General features: G+C 36.1%; 1 protein-coding gene across 3 annotated transcripts in view; it reads right to left on the reverse strand.

Annotated features, from left to right (window-relative positions):
• LOC5569683 (protein FAM107B) overlaps window positions 1–16220 on the reverse strand; it is a 208839-nt gene that overhangs the window by 43423 nt on the left and 149196 nt on the right. Inside the window, exon 1 of one of the 3 annotated variants that reach the window (XM_021844139.1) lies at window positions 15339–15464. The exons of the other annotated variants lie outside the window; for them this stretch is intronic. The gene's annotated coding sequence lies outside the window, so the exon portion shown is untranslated. Of the gene's footprint in view, window positions 1–15338; window positions 15465–16220 lie in introns of those variants that run through there. 3 annotated transcript variants of the gene reach the window in all.

Genomic DNA, 16220 nt, shown 5'->3' on the forward strand with positions numbered 1-16220 from the left:
GCAAGCCGTATGATGTTCAAGTTCATTCAATATATTGCTTTGATTCGCTGCAGATGAAATGTATACACATTTAAATGATATTTTCGAATTCGATCCCGGGATAAAGTTTGGGGCCACCCCCTATAAAACATACAAAAGTGTTTCGTAGAATATCTCCGATTAAACGTCTATTTGAATACCTCTGAAAAGTTAACCTTACCACGTAAGTATTTCAATCAAAAGTATTTTGATGATAAATCTTAAAGCTGTTAAGTGTGTACCAAAAAATACATAAAAAACAAATTTTAAAAATGAACGAATACATTACTCACACGTTTGTTACGTTCCCTTTGTCTCTGTCTTCGAAAAAAAAAGTTCGAATGAATCCTCAAGACAATCCCATAAATATTTGTGTTTTTCTAAGATATATTGCTTTTATTTGACAGCTTATACGTTGCTGTTTTCATAGTTAAAGTTTGTTGTAGGCTTACTATTGTTACAGGGCCCACACTGAATCAATATCATCTAAATCAACAACGTGATGTCTGGGTTCGAACAGCATTAAATTGCAGAAACTAATATTTGTAGTTCTAACTTGGTCTTTTTATCAACCCTGTGTACTTTTGTAAGTTCTAGTTCATTACCTTCTAGGAGACCTAACATTATTTCGACATTTATTAGAATTAACACACATTCAACACTTAACCTTTCGTAGGAATAAATATAATCGGCACGCATGCTATTTTTTAAGCTTGATTGCTTTTAGTCGGTGACTTATCAGTTGCTGGCTTCATAGCTAAAACTTATTCAAGGTTTCTATTCCTACCGGGCGCTCTGAATGTAATTTATCTGTTGGACAACAACAACATGATCGCTGTGGTCGAAAGGTATTATACTTCACCAACACCAACTGCCCGAATAATTATAGTTTTAATTTGATTGTCTACTTTTCGGCTTCTCGACCACGTGACAAAGCATTAGATTTCCATTGGCGTACATATCTGCCCATAAGTGATATTTGTAAAAGTCGGTTTTCACTACAGAAAATATAAAAAAGTAAAAAAAATCATCAAGAATTTTTCAAAAGAACTGACGACAAATATCCCTTGTGATATTTCAACGATATTTTCATTCATGTTCTTTTAAGAGATTCCTCTCAGAATTCCCACGAAATTTTCTTCGTTAATTATTTCCTTACTTGTTCAGTGCTTTCTACAAGAACTTTTTTATCAGTTTTTAGTTCCTACTGGGATTCTAACGGGAAAACATTCCCAAGATTAGTAGTTAATTTTCAACAAATTTTTCCTGAAATTTCTTTAACTTTTTGATTCTACCAGAATTTTTTTCAAGAAATCTTTATTAAATTAGAGAAGAATGCATCAGAAGTTCTTTTGAACATTTTTCCTGGATGGTTCTCTATGTACCCACTTAAGAGATATAACTTTTAAATTTTAGTTTTGAAATATGATCCAATTGTTTACTGAGGATTTCTCCAAAATAAAAGTACAAGAAATTCTAGAAATCCCACTAAAATTGTCTTCAAGATTACCAAGCAACATCAAAAAAACAAATGAGATTCTATCCATAAATTGAGTTCACCAACAGTTTTTCCAACTTTACCTATGAGGTTTTTCTTCAGATTCCTTGAACATTTTATTAAGAAAATTTCTCGAAAATTTTTCAAGGATTGTTTGAAAAGTTAGCAGTAAAAATTATCCAGAACTTGCTTCAAAAAACATAAAATGATTCTTAGAGGTGTTATTCTAAGGATTCATTTAGTAAAATGTTCTTAGCGATTTTTCAGAGAAGTTTTCCGCAGGTCTAGCTGCAACTTTTTTTTGCAGAAATTTCTCTAAGTGTTAGAATTTCTCTATTAATCAAAACTCACTCAAAAAAATATTTGGAAATTGCTTCAAAAATGGCTCCCTAAGAAAATTAAAAAAAATTCCTATAAAGCTTCTAGCGCCTCAAACGTTCGAATGTTTTCAAAAACTCAGTTTGTTCAGGGATTTTTCAGAGAATTATATTATTGTTTCCTCTGGGAAGTCGTCCAATACAGAAAAAAATATTCAATTTTCAATGTGATGTAAACTGCAGTCTACCGTAAAAATAAATCAAATTCGTGTGTTGTTACAGCATCATTTAAATTTAAATGAATATTCATTCAATTTTCAACTAAAAAATGTTGAATATTACATGATCGTGTAAATATAAAAAAATCCGATTGAAAAATAATGGATTGGTCGTTTAAATTTAGGTTTATTTTGATGCTCCATATATGTGCATGAAAATAAACTTAAATTTACAACATTTTTTTAGCTGTGTAGGATTCTTGCGAAAAATTCACAAGAGATTCATCCATTTTTTTAAACAACACTAGCGACTCATCTGGGGATTTTTGCAAGGAAATTTTCTACAGTTTCACTAAAGAATTTTTCAATTCATTCTAGAACTTTGAGAAAAAAATATTCAAAAATCCATATTTTAGAAAATTCCTAATGTTTTTTTCTGAATACTGATTCCGGGATTATTCCATAAATAACATGAATGGACTCTCCATTGTTGGTTCAAAAACTACTCCAGAAATACCTCAATAATTTTACTATGGATTTCTTTACAAATAATTCTATTTATATAAGATTTAACAAATAACAGATACAAATAAAGTTTAAGAAAAAAAATCTAAAGAATTTGTTGGAAAATTTCAGCTTGAATTCAATTTGTTTAATTAACTAAATTCTTATCGGAATATTCAAGAATTTACCTTAACATTTATGAATCATTTTGATGAAATTCCATACAATATTCTCACAGAAAAGCTTAGGTGGTTTTTGTGTAATTTACAACAAACAATATTGTTCTTTTTTCTTCGACTTACAAAAAGGATAGTGATTGGCATTGAACGGATGGAATTAATACTGAAGGTATTTGTATCTTACATCTAACAAAATGTTTTGCATGAAATTCGAAGATTTATGATACAAATCGTTAACCATACGTATAAAACTTCTGTAATTTTTCAACACTGCTAGAATTTACCATTGGTTCTAGGTTCTTGAAAGTGTTTAAAGTTGTGCGAAGGATGGAGAAACAACAAAATGTAGAAGTAGATAGACAGCAAAATATCTAGAAGTAGATTGGTAATTAAAAGCTCTAATGAATAAAAAAATCTGAAGAAATTCCATCAAAATCTTCTTTACAACTTATCTTTGAAATCTGTCAAAACACCTTTCTTGACTTCTGGATTCCACAGAATTCTATATAAAATTATTTTTTGAAAATTATATATAACAAATAGTTTTTTAAAGGAAGGTCCTCATAAACTTCTTTATGAATATATTAATTAATCCCTTCCGCTTCCGAGTTATTTTGCTTAATGTTTCTCCTCAAATTAATTTACAGCTATTCTGATTTTAGAAACATTTTGTGTTTTTTATTTTCAAACATACACAACGAACACCATTATAAGTCAATATGAAGTGGTATAACAAGTTTTCGATTGATTTTAACCTTGCAATATTGAATCCAACATGAATCAAACGTTTTTGGCATATAAAAAGTAAATGTCGAACAAATCCGAATGATTTATTCAGAGGAAATTGGGCGTTGCATACCTCTAGGGGTTTAACATTATATGGAAATTTTCGACTGCAAAAACAAAAAGGGCCTCAATTTGTAAAAATGTCGCTTAGAGATTTGAGACCAGATTCATGCTCTATTATAACTGGGCTGTCAGAAATAAGCAACGAATTCTTTAAAATGTCATCAAATAGTGATCGTAGAACAGATTGTTTGTGAAGCAGAATTTCCAGAAAATAAAAGCCATTGAAGAATTTCTGACACAATTTGTAATATATTTTGGAAATATTTTTGAAAAACGTTTGATGAACTTCGCGAAAGAATTTGTAATGCTTTTTTTGTGATAACTATTTCATGGAATGCACTGAGAAATTTCCAGTAAATCTTTCAGCGAATTATATCAGCATTAGATCATGCAGAATATTTGATAGAATCAATGTTTTTAGGAGCAATTGCGAGCGCGTGATTCACCAAAGACAGAATCCCTAAATTTGAACTCGAAGTTCATTTTTATAAAATTACACTCTGAAAAGCATGGCCATTGAATCGGCCAGAATTTCAAATTATTGTGGCAATAAAATCATAATATTCTATTACTTCTAAGGATATTGACGGAAGGGAAAGGACATTTTGGCGGAAAAACTACCCATAATCAATAAAAAAAAGCAATTCTTATCATCGTGCAAAAGTTTGGGATCATCCCTCAGTATGATCTATCTTGAAAAAATTTGAGATCAGCTGAGATGCATGAAAATCATTTGTAACTTAAGATTTATATTTGATCCAATTCGAACATATGTTAGCATTATAATTTATAAATAATCGAATTCCATCCCCGAGTTAGTCACTTATAACGGAAACGATAGAGTGACGACTTCCTTCGGAAGGGAAATAAAGCCGTTGGTCTTGAAAAAAAAACTAGCCAGGGCTAAAAATCTCGTTAATAAAGATAAAAACAATATTCGATTGTACGTTTCAAAGATATAAATTTGAAGCGGAAAGTGTTAATGCGTAGCAGTGCTCAAGCGGATATTTCTCGATCGCGAGAAAGAAGACTGGTAGGTTTACCATTTCACTAAACTACAGGGGATAGGCAAAATGATTGAGATAGGCAAAATTTTGCCTAAATTCAAATGCTCATAACTTTATGAAAAATTGATGAAATTGGATGCATCCGGAAGCATCCGACGGCAAATTTGGTCTTCTTTCAGGAACTTGCTTGGCCATGCATATTGGCCACTGGACACCGGAGATGTTCCGGATTTTACGAGGTCATGTCTAAATGTCATTTTTTCTGTCGCTTGTATTTTTGTGCGGTGTAATGTTGGATAGATGTTTACTATTTTCCTAGAAACTAGAACTAATAGGAAGTTGAATGCCGCTGGACGCATTAAGATTGGTTGGAAATCTTCAGAAATATGAACATTTCCGTAAAATGGTTCCGGAAAACATGGTCAGTCATGTTTGTATTCCCAATTATGTAAATACTATCCGGAACTATATCCAAGTGGACACCAACCTTAAAAATGATGTTTCCAGCAGCATATTCAGAACCATCAGATGTATAGACCACTTTATAGAAGGTTCCAGGTGCCCTGGGGGAAGTGGTCAATTAGGAACATATCTGGAACCATATCAATATGCGCATCAAACTTCATGATTTTCAAAGGTTATGCTTTCCGAAGCATTTCCAGCACCACCATGACGACTCTATAGTAGGTTCCAGGTGCCCCCGGGGATGTGGGCAATTCAAAACATGCCCGAAAACACATTATTATGTGTATAAACATCAAGATTTTTGAAGGCTATGCTACTAGAAGCATTTACAGAGCAACATATTTATATAACCACTGTATAATAGTTTCCATGGGCCCTGGGGGATGTGGTCCGAATTGGCCACATCTCTAGGAGCCCATGGAATCTACTATAGAGTGGTTATTTCATCTTGTGATTCTGAAAATTCTCCACATCCTCCAAGTCACATGGATCCTACTGTTTATGGTAGAAGGTGATTCTTAACAGGTGAACGGCCGAATTTGCCAAATCCCCCGGGGCACCTGGAACCTACTATAAAGTAGTCATGACAGCCGGTGGTGCTGGAAATGCTTCGGATAGCATAACCTTTGAAAACCATGAAGTTTAATGAAAAAAACCGAATTTAGTACTATACCATTTAATTCCACTAGAGTTTGTATCCTTTGACAGATACGCGTATTTCGACCTCAACTGTAAGGCCGTCTTCAGTGTCGTGTACTAGAAGTCGAGTCTAGTACACGACACTGAAGACGGCCTTACAGTTGAGGTCGAAATACGCGTATCTGTCAAAGGATACAAACTCTAGTGGAATTAAATGGTATAATACTAAATTCGGTTTTTTTCATCTACTTATAGGTATTCTACTAAACAGCTCGAAGATTTATTATCATGAAGTTTAATGCCCATATTGATATGGTTCCAGATATGTTCCTAATTGACCACTTCCCCCAGGGCACCTGGAACCTTCTATAGAGCAGAGGCGTCTGGTCAGCCTGTTCAACCTGTTCATTGAACAGGTAGACCATTTGAATCAAAATCGTACAACTAATTTAAAAAAGTAAATCAAATTCAACAAATTTTAAAATAGCATGAGTGTGGGTTCATACGTACTACATAGAAAGTGTAGGATTTGTCCATTTTACACCTCCGCCTAGCCTTCACGGAACTTCACCGAACATCCAAATAATCACTCACTCAAACCAAAACCAAAAGCGCACCGAACTGGTCTCAATCACATTAGTCTCAAAACTGATCCTTTTCTCTTCTTCAACACCCCTTCCACTTTTCACATCGTACAAGCTTTTTCTTCCACTCGAGCAAGCTTTTAGTCTCGTTCTCTTTTGTTTCCTTTTTTCCAAAACTTTAGAGACTCCGCAGGTACTGCGCTTTCGCATGGTTTGTTTATATTCTCCTATTCAACACGCTTATTCAAAATGAATCATTAAAGTTTGTCTCATCAAATTTTATTATTGTTAAATATGAATAATTATTCTAATTTCATACACCTAAATCTCGTTAATTCATTCGTACTAATCATTTCATTCAGTCGCATAATAACATAATAATCTACACCCGATACCTACATCCACCTCCTTTTCTACTCTTTAAATGTGTAAATCATATTCATCATAACAGTGTAGCAAACAGACAAGTTATTTTTAATTGGTTGTGTTACATCTTATGTATTTGATAAACGTATTCAGCATGCTGATAGCACAATATGATAATAATCAGCCCATAGAGCGGTGCTTAGGTGGGATAAAATGAACAATAATTGATTTGTTGATATTTTTCGATATCTATTTCATTACACAAGAAGTTTCATGTAGGGCTCATTCATTATTAATTCTGACATAATCATATAAGCCATTATAGCAGAAAAATGCCCAATTTAACAGCTATGGAAATCCATAAAACAGCTTGAAATCCAAATTCAATGATGTATACCAAAACGTTGAAAACACATGGCAGATTGAACCAAAGACAAAATAAATAAACGATATTTAAATTAATTCCTATTTTAGCTTTGTGCACTAGTACTAAAAATAAAAATATCAACTTCGTTCATACCGCAGATAATATCTGTGTTCATACGTTCAGTATTTCTGCAGAGGCCATTGCAAGCAAAACTGAACTAGAAATAATGATGCAATGGGAAGCTTGCATATATTTTAACAACCAGATGCAGATAATGCAGATCGACTATTAGCATTTTTAATAGGTGAATATTTGAAGGCTATTTGATATTGTCTTCAAAATGGCGTCCATAACATATTTTTTCCTACGTGAGGCACAATGGTCGGGCTCCATATGAAAAACTGGTCAAAACTACTAAAATGAATTTGAAAGTTTCAGTTTTTATTTGTTTTAAACATTATATATTATATTCTTATGATCCTCTATAGAAATCGTACTAAAATTTAAATTTCGTCGTTGAATTGGCTAAAAAAAAATAAATAAAAGATGTGACATTGAAATAAATTGAAATTTTAAGATATTAGGATTAAAATAATTTCCTAATGCTATGCACCAGCACCATCTGAAAGCTTGTTTAATACTTTTATGGCACATCAGGATAAAGAAAAATATTTAATTGAAGTTTTTGTAATATTTTGATAAATTTCAACTTAAAAACAACTTATGTTGTTCTCATTTTAAATTGTACATACTTAAAGGCATTTTTAGATCGCATTAAAAATGTCTTTTTCCTTTGCGCTGAAAATTGCTCTTCGAGAAAAATAGTATTGTACATATTTTCTGACAAAATATTTCAAAATAAATTCATATAAATATGTAGACAAACCAGTCACCGGCTGAAAGTCTCGATAATAGAAATAAAAGTAATAAATTAAAAAAAAATACCGTTTATCTACTCTTCATACATTACGATGGTGTGGGCAGGATCAAACGGTCAGCAGCCCCATTCATTAATTCCCTGTGCAACGTCGATTGTTCTGGTCAATCACGGAGTAGCAACTACGAATTGTACGGTCATCTATGCTTATGCTTATGCTTATGCTTTTCTTGCTCAAGTTCTTTTGCCAACTCCGCTGCATCCTTGGTCGAGGCTCTGGTCGTTTTTCTGTCAAATTGAGAAAGTTAAGACTTATTTTACTATTGCATTGAATCATTTCTAGTCTTATGTAACAATGTCTTATCCTTTTTTTTCTTTAGGCTCTAATTTCCTTTAAACAAAATCGGGATTTCTCTTGAAGTCAATCGGGTCGAACGTCCACTACGGAACGCCGCAATCCGATCGAGGATTGGATTTCTCCTAGACCCAACCGGGTCAAACGTCCACTACGGAACGCACCAATCCGATCGAGGATTGGATTTCTCCTAGACCCAACCGGGTCGAACGTCCACTACGGAACGCACCAATCCGATCGAGGATTGGATTTCTCCTAGACCCAACCGGGTCGAACGTCCACTACGGAACGCACCAATCCGATCAAGGACTGGATTTCTTCTAGACCCAACCGGGTCGAACGTCCATTACGGAACGCACCAATCCGATCAAGGATTGGATTTCTCCTAGACCCAACCGGGTCGAACGTTCACTACGGAACGCACCAATCCGATCAAGGATTGGATTTCTCCTAGACCCAACCGGGTCGAACGTCCACTACGGAACGCACCAATCCGATCGAGGATTGGATTTCTCCTAGACCCAACCGGGTCGAACGTCCACTACGGAACGCACCAATCCGATCAAGGATTGGATTTCTTCTAGACCCAACCGGGTCGAACGTCCATTACGGAACGCACCAATCCGATCAAGGATTGGATTTCTCCTAGACCCAACCGGGTCGAACGTCCACTACGGAACGCACCAATCCGATCGAGGATTGGATTTCTCCTAGACCCAACCGGGTCGAACGTTCACTACGGAACGCACCAATCCGATCAAGGATTGGATTTCTTCTAGACCCAACCGGGTCGAACGTCCACTACGGAACGCACCAATCCGATCAAGGATTGAATTTCTCCTAGACCCAACCGGGTCGAACGTCCACTACGGAACGCACCAATCCGATCGAGGATTGGATTTCTCCTAGACCCAACCGGGTCGAACGTTCACTACGGAACGCACCAATCCGATCAAGGATTGGATTTCTTCTAGACCCAACCGGGTCGAACGTCCACTACGGAACGCACCAATCCGATCAAGGATTGGATTTCTCCTAGACCCAACCGGGTCGAACGTCCACTACGGAACGCACCAATCCGATCGAGGAATGGATTTTTCCTTGACCCAAGCGGGTCGAACGTCCACTATGGAACGTGTACATTCCTATAAATAATTCGATAACAAATAGTCACACTGGTTTACCTTGCACAATGGTCGAAAAAAAAAACTTCGGCCAAAACTGTTTTTCGTCTCTATTAAAAAATGTTGAATCTTAATGTTGCTCAGTGTTATAGAAGGGACTGTTCATATATTGCATAACTTTTTGAGTCGCATACTTATGTATTCGAAAGTTTATCAACAAATGTATGAAGAGTAGATAAACGGTATTTTTTTTTAATTTATTACTTTTATTTCTATTATCGAGACTTTCAGCCGGTGACTGGTTTGTCTACATATTTATATGAATTTATTTTGAAATATTTTGTCAGAAAATATGTACAATACTATTTTTCTCGAAGAGCAATTTTCAGCGCAAAGGAAAAAGACATTTTTAATGCGATCTAAAAATGCCTTTAAGTATGTACAATTTAAAATGAGAACAACATAAGTTGTTTTTAAGTTGAAATTTATCAAAATATTACAAAAACTTCAATTAAATATTTTTCTTTATCCTGATGTGCCATAAAAGTATTAAACAAGCTTTCAGATGGTGCTGGTGCATAGCATTAGGAAATTATTTTAATCCTAATATCTTAAAATTTCAATTTATTTCAATGTCACATCTTTTATTTATTTTTTTTTAGCCAATTCAACGACGAAATTTAAATTTTAGTACGATTTCTATAGAGGATCATAAGAATATAATATATAATGTTTAAAACAAATAAAAACTGAAACTTTCAAATTCATTTTAGTAGTTTTGACCAGTTTTTCATATGGAGCCCGACCATTGTGCCTCACGTAGGAAAAAATATGTTATGGACGCCATTTTGAAGACAATATCAAATAGCCTTCAAATATTCACCTATTAAAAATGCTAATAGTCGATCTGCATTATCTGCATCTGGTTGTTAAAATATATGCAAGCTTCCCATTGCATCATTATTTCTAGTTCAGTTTTGCTTGCAATCCAACACTAAATTAGTCCTCCATATTGAGCTCTGTTGGTCACCTAAAAAAATCGCCATTTTGTTTCCATTGATATTTTCTAATGGTTTTTTTTCTTATATCGTGGCCGAGTCTTAACAAAATATCAGTACTTACTTCCGAATGGGAGCGTTTTTGGTATCCCCGACCATGCCATTGTAGGATTTGTCCATTTTACACCTCCGCCTAGCCTTCACGGAACTTCACCGAACATCCAAATAATCACTCACTCAAACCAAAACCAAAAGCGCACCGAACTGGTCTCAATCACATTTTTCGTCGTTTATGCAGACGTTATGCTCACGGAGCCTTCGCAGCACTTCGTCTAGGTTTTCGTCATGTTCTGCTTTTGTCTTGCCGGACACAAGAATATCATCAAGATAGTTTCGAACTCCTTTGCACCCTGCTAGAACGATGGTCTGCATAATCTCCTGAAATATGTCTGGGGCGTTTGTCAAACCAAATGGGAGTCTTTGGAATCTGTACATTGCGTTTCCCGCGAAGAAATTTGTTAGGTGGCGCGAATTTTCGTCCAAAACGACATGGAAAAAGGCACTCTTCAAGTCTATCGTCGAAAACCATTTACAACCAGGTAAATCGGAGAGAATGGATTCTAATGTGGGCATCTTGAACGGTGTTCTAATAATTGCCTGATTAGGCCCCCTGAGATCAACCACTAGTCGAATATCATTTTTGCCCTTAGGCACCACCAAAAGGGATGAGCAATATGATTTATCCATTAAGTCCGTAACGCGTTCAATTATTCCTGAATTCAGTAGTTCGTCAATGCGCCGTTCTGTCTCAGCTCTAAAGGCCGGAGGGATATTTGTAAAAATCTTCCTCGACGGCGGCATAGTGTCATCGTATCTGAGGATGACAGGTGGGACATTAAATTTTGGAAACTTTTCGAATACGTTTAGTGAACGAATCTCTCCTGGAAAGTTTCCCTGTCCTGTTTGGATCGGAACACGTAGACCTAATTGCAGTACACTGTATCTAATTGCAGTATCCCTGCCTAATAGCGCACGTGCTTTGTTGATCACATAAAACTTTTCCATGTAGCTGGGTCGATCTTGGGATATTGTCAGTTCTGCCACGAATGTAGCGACTACATCAATCTTACCTGAAGATGCGTATGCTTTAAGTGGCTTATATGTACCATATTTTATGCACAGTAGTTCACCATATGATTCTCGCATTAATGTTTCGAATGTATCGCTGCCAATCGTGTTAACATCTGCGCCTGAATCAATTAGGAATGTGATTGGAGTCCCTGCAACTTTGCCCACGACTTCGCCATTTCTATTCAAATTCTCTGACTCACTCACGCTTGATATACATTCAGTCGTCTCCATATACGCAGTTCCTTTTTCAACTACGCCTTTGTCTTTATCATACGAGTATTCGATCGACGTCGCACCCTCATTCGAGAAACAGTCATGTTCATTATTTTGTGGTTTTTTGATCTTGTACTGGTTGTATGTGGCGCCAACATCATCAACTGCTTCCTTCTCGTCACGTTTAACGATAGCTAGCTTTTTCGATGACCCTACCCTATAGGTCACACATGTCAGAATCCAAACGATTCTGACATGTGTGACCTTAAGTATTCGGCGGCGCTTATTGCTCGCCGTCGCCGCCCACCACCCATTATCAAAAAAGGCCTTTCATTTGACATATCTCACCCGTATTATGCATATTATAGTAGGATTTTGGAGTATTATAGCATGCGTAGTAGGATTTTGGATTGATTTTTTCTACGTGTCGAGATCATCGTGATACAGTTTTCATCATTTTCAAGCGGTATACCGGTATAAAAGAAGGAAAACCAAGTTATCTCCGAAAATCCGCGGAGAATAAAGTCAACCGAGAGCTAGTAGACTCCGTAACTACCAGAAAGACGAAACCCAGAGGACAATTTAAGATCCGTGCAAATAATCATCCGCATAAGGTGTCGTAGGTATCGGGTCGTAGCGCAGTACCTGCGGAGTCTCTAAAGTTTTGGAAAAAAGGAAACAAAAGAGAACGAGACTAAAAGCTTGCTCGAGTGGAAGAAAAAGCTTGTACGATGTGAAAAGTGGAAGGGGTGTTGAAGAAGAGAAAAGGATCAGTTTTGAGACTAATGTGATTGAGACCAGTTCGGTGCGCTTTTGGTTTTGGTTTGAGTGAGTGATTATTTGGATGTTCGGTGAAGTTCCGTGAAGGCTAGGCGGAGGTGTAAAATGGACAAATCCTACAGAAAGTAGCATAACAATTGTCCCAAGGCACCAAGAACGATCGCGTAGTGTGCTGAGTTCACGCACCATGTAAAAAGCTCGCTTGACATCCACAGCACAAGCGTGGTATTTCACCAAAGACAGCAGCGCAAAAGTTGAAGAGAAACTACTGTGCCTGTTCAACTGCTGCTGTTGAACCAAAGCCCATATAACTAAGGTCCCACATACATTCACAGCTTAGTAATCTGTACACGCTCAAAAGCATACATGTGTGGAAACAACCCGTTCAACGAAAGAAGCTGAACAGGTTTTACTTTTTCTCCTTCCGAAATATTGGTGCACGCTAAGCAGTTTCCTAATAGAATGCATTTTGTTCGGAATAGATCGGATGTCCAATGTCCATCCAGACATATTTACATCAACTTAGAAGGATATCCACATTATAAAATGAGAGGTTTTAATAATTAAAATCAAATTTATAACAATTCGAATGCATACCAAGCATACGTAAATTCGATTAATCCAATCTTAATCTAATCATTTCTGGTCTTTGGTGAAGTTAGCGCAGTCAATATGAAAATAGAGTGTTCTTAGAGTGCAAATTGCATGCTTTACGGTGCTAACTTTCATGCAATACGAAATCGGTTTCTCTCGACAGGTTCAACCAGCCGATTTGAACAAGCTGAAGAAGATGATAAAAGCTCAGGAAGAATGTATTATCAATGGAATTAGCGCATTTATTTTTGCTCCGTAGACTGCTCCAATTTCCATATTTTAATAATAGATGATTCCATATCTGTTTTCTCTATAGTTTATTGTGGGATTCATGTTTGTTTTTAAAGAAGGATTAACCTTTCTAAAGGGATTTTCGGCTCGCCACCGAAGCGGACAGCGTACAAATCATTCGCGATGTGTTTTTACGCTGCATTCATACAATTCAAGTACCGCCGTGTGGGGTGACATTGGTCCTAGGGGGTGACTTTGACCGCCCTTTTCGATGCATCTCTTGAATTGCACGGGAGGCAAAAAACTAATCCATGACCATCTAGTGGTTATTTATAACGTATTCTTGAAGCTTGCCACATTGTTTTCATTATTCTGGTTATAGTTTGCTGTAAAAATTTTGGCCCAAAGTCACCCTTATGGACCAAAAACGACGGTATTGCTCATTTTAAATCCACATCCAGCGGCGGCGATAACGTGCAGATATGCGCGCAACGTCAACATTCAAGTAGGTTTGAATTTTTTCGTTCTTCAAGTACGCGAATGTTTGTAATTATCTGAATCTGAAACATTTGGTGATTTTTATTATCACTGCGACGATATACCACCATTTTCTGTTAATCGCATTCCGTGGATTTTTTTTTTGCAGAGCACAATATATTATTTTTTTTTTTTATTTTAAAAAGCTACTGAGCTCATATTCGGCCACAATATGCGTCGTATTGAACTGCTTCTTATTGCAAAGTTTCAGACAATTCGGCCGCGAAAAAAATCTATGCCAAGTGACCAAGTAGTTATTTTATTTACAATGCGCCCCTGTTACGCATTTATTATCAGGCATTTATCAGGATTTTTTTTTAAATTGGCAGTTAGTCAATTTCTTTGCTAGCGTTGTTCTTGTGTGAATATTTTTCAGGAATAACCTGAATCGATTTTTTACGACTTGGAAAATCGATAACTCAGTGGTGTACCGCACAAAAGTCACTAGAACTTATATATAACAATATCTCTCGTCAGTCCAAACGGTAATTTTTGAACCTACCAGAAAATATGAAAAATATGTTCTGAAGTTCAATTTACTACTTGGTAATACAAAAATAAACCTACAGGCACTGAGCTATAACACCAGAATGGCAACAAGCCCCTTTAATTCAAACCTAGTCTGAAAAACGTTGTTAATCGCTTGAGGAACCACATGTCGAAAAGACTTTATTACAATCGGTTGTTTGAAAAATCGAAAAATTGCAAATGACCAATTCTGCAGGTCAGATTTTACAGTTTTCAAATTATCTGTTTTGGGTTTTTTTTTTTTCAAAATAAGGATCTTATCCATTATTTACGATCGGGAAAATTTTTAAAATACCGGGAAATAACCGGGAGAAAACCGGGAATTTGAAATCAGAAATTCACTGGCCACCCTGATAGGCGTTATTTACCCAATTAAAAAATATATTTTTCTTGTTGTTGCACAGGTGGCTTATTTGAGCACGCGACGCCTCTGCTATAGAGTGGTCTATATATCTAATGGTTCTGAATATGCTGCTGGACACATTATTTTTAAGGTTGATGCTCACTTGGGTATAGTTCTGGTTAATATTTACATAATTGGAAATACACACATGACTGACCATGTTTTCCGGAACCATTTTACGGAAATTGTCATATTTCTGAAGATTTACAACCAATCATGATGCGTCCGGCGGCATTCAACTTCTTATTAGTTCTAGTTTCTAGGAAAATAGTAAACATCTATCCAACATTACACCGCACAAAAATACAAGCGACGGAAAAAATGACAATTAGACATGACCTCGGAAAATCCGGAACATCTCCGGTGTCCAGTGGCCAATATGCATGGCCAAGCAAGTTCCTGAAACTAGACCAAATTTGCCGTCGACTGCACCCAGATGCATCCAATTTCATCAATTTTTCATAAAGTTATGAGCATTTGAATTTAGGCAAAATTTTGCCTATCTCAATCATTTTGCCTATCCCCTGTAAACACTCCATTTAGTTTCAATACTTACACTTTATTTCAGCTATATCAAGATAACTAGCTGCCGTCACATACTTTATGCTTCAATCAAACACTACTTGACTTGTTGGCTGGATGAAATTTAACTGTTCAGTTTGTCCCGATTGGTGCGCCCCTTTTATAGTTCACTCGATGGCTTCTAGAACATTCTATACCTTTCTAGAATAGAATGTTCCAGAAGCATCCGTGTAGCCGTCCGCATTTTCGTGCAATGTAACTCACGAATCACTCACAATACTCATCCACGGTGAGAGTCATCGAGATCGAGATGACATGCACTTACTGGTGGCTATCATTAGTATTCCTACATTTGAAAAGGTTCCATTTCCATTTATTTTGATGAAATATTGCTTCTTTTGCCACATCCATTTTCTTCCGTTGGATCTCCTTTGTACAGAATAATAAGAAACTGCATCTACTGGAGGGGTTGATTTGGCGTAGATTTTTAATACTATATAAAGCAATAAAACTGTACTTATCAGTACTACAAAAACAGTAATATTCTTATACCTATTGATTCCATTCCGATCCTTCTTGGAATCAATACCTCTAGGCTTACCAGAAGCTTGTTGAAAACGTGTCCTCCCGACCTCCTGTTTTAAGTTTTCTGATTATTTATTCGTTAGAATACATATCTGTAGTCATTACGTTATTTAGTCATTGGCATTACGTCCTCACTGGGACAAAGTCTGCTTCTCAACTTAGAGCATATATCAATTTAAGTAATTTTCCAGAGTATTCGTGGTCGCCATACACATTAGTATACAAATGCGAAAGCGGTCAAAAGACTAAGAAATTTGTCAGCAAATAACTGTTGAAATGCTGTTAGCAACCGGCTATTTGGCTGTGCAAAATCGTGCTCTTGCAAACTTAA

Source organism: Aedes aegypti, chromosome 1, assembly GCF_002204515.2.
Source record: "Aedes aegypti strain LVP_AGWG chromosome 1, AaegL5.0 Primary Assembly, whole genome shotgun sequence".
NCBI classification, from domain to species: domain Eukaryota; kingdom Metazoa; phylum Arthropoda; class Insecta; order Diptera; family Culicidae; genus Aedes; species Aedes aegypti.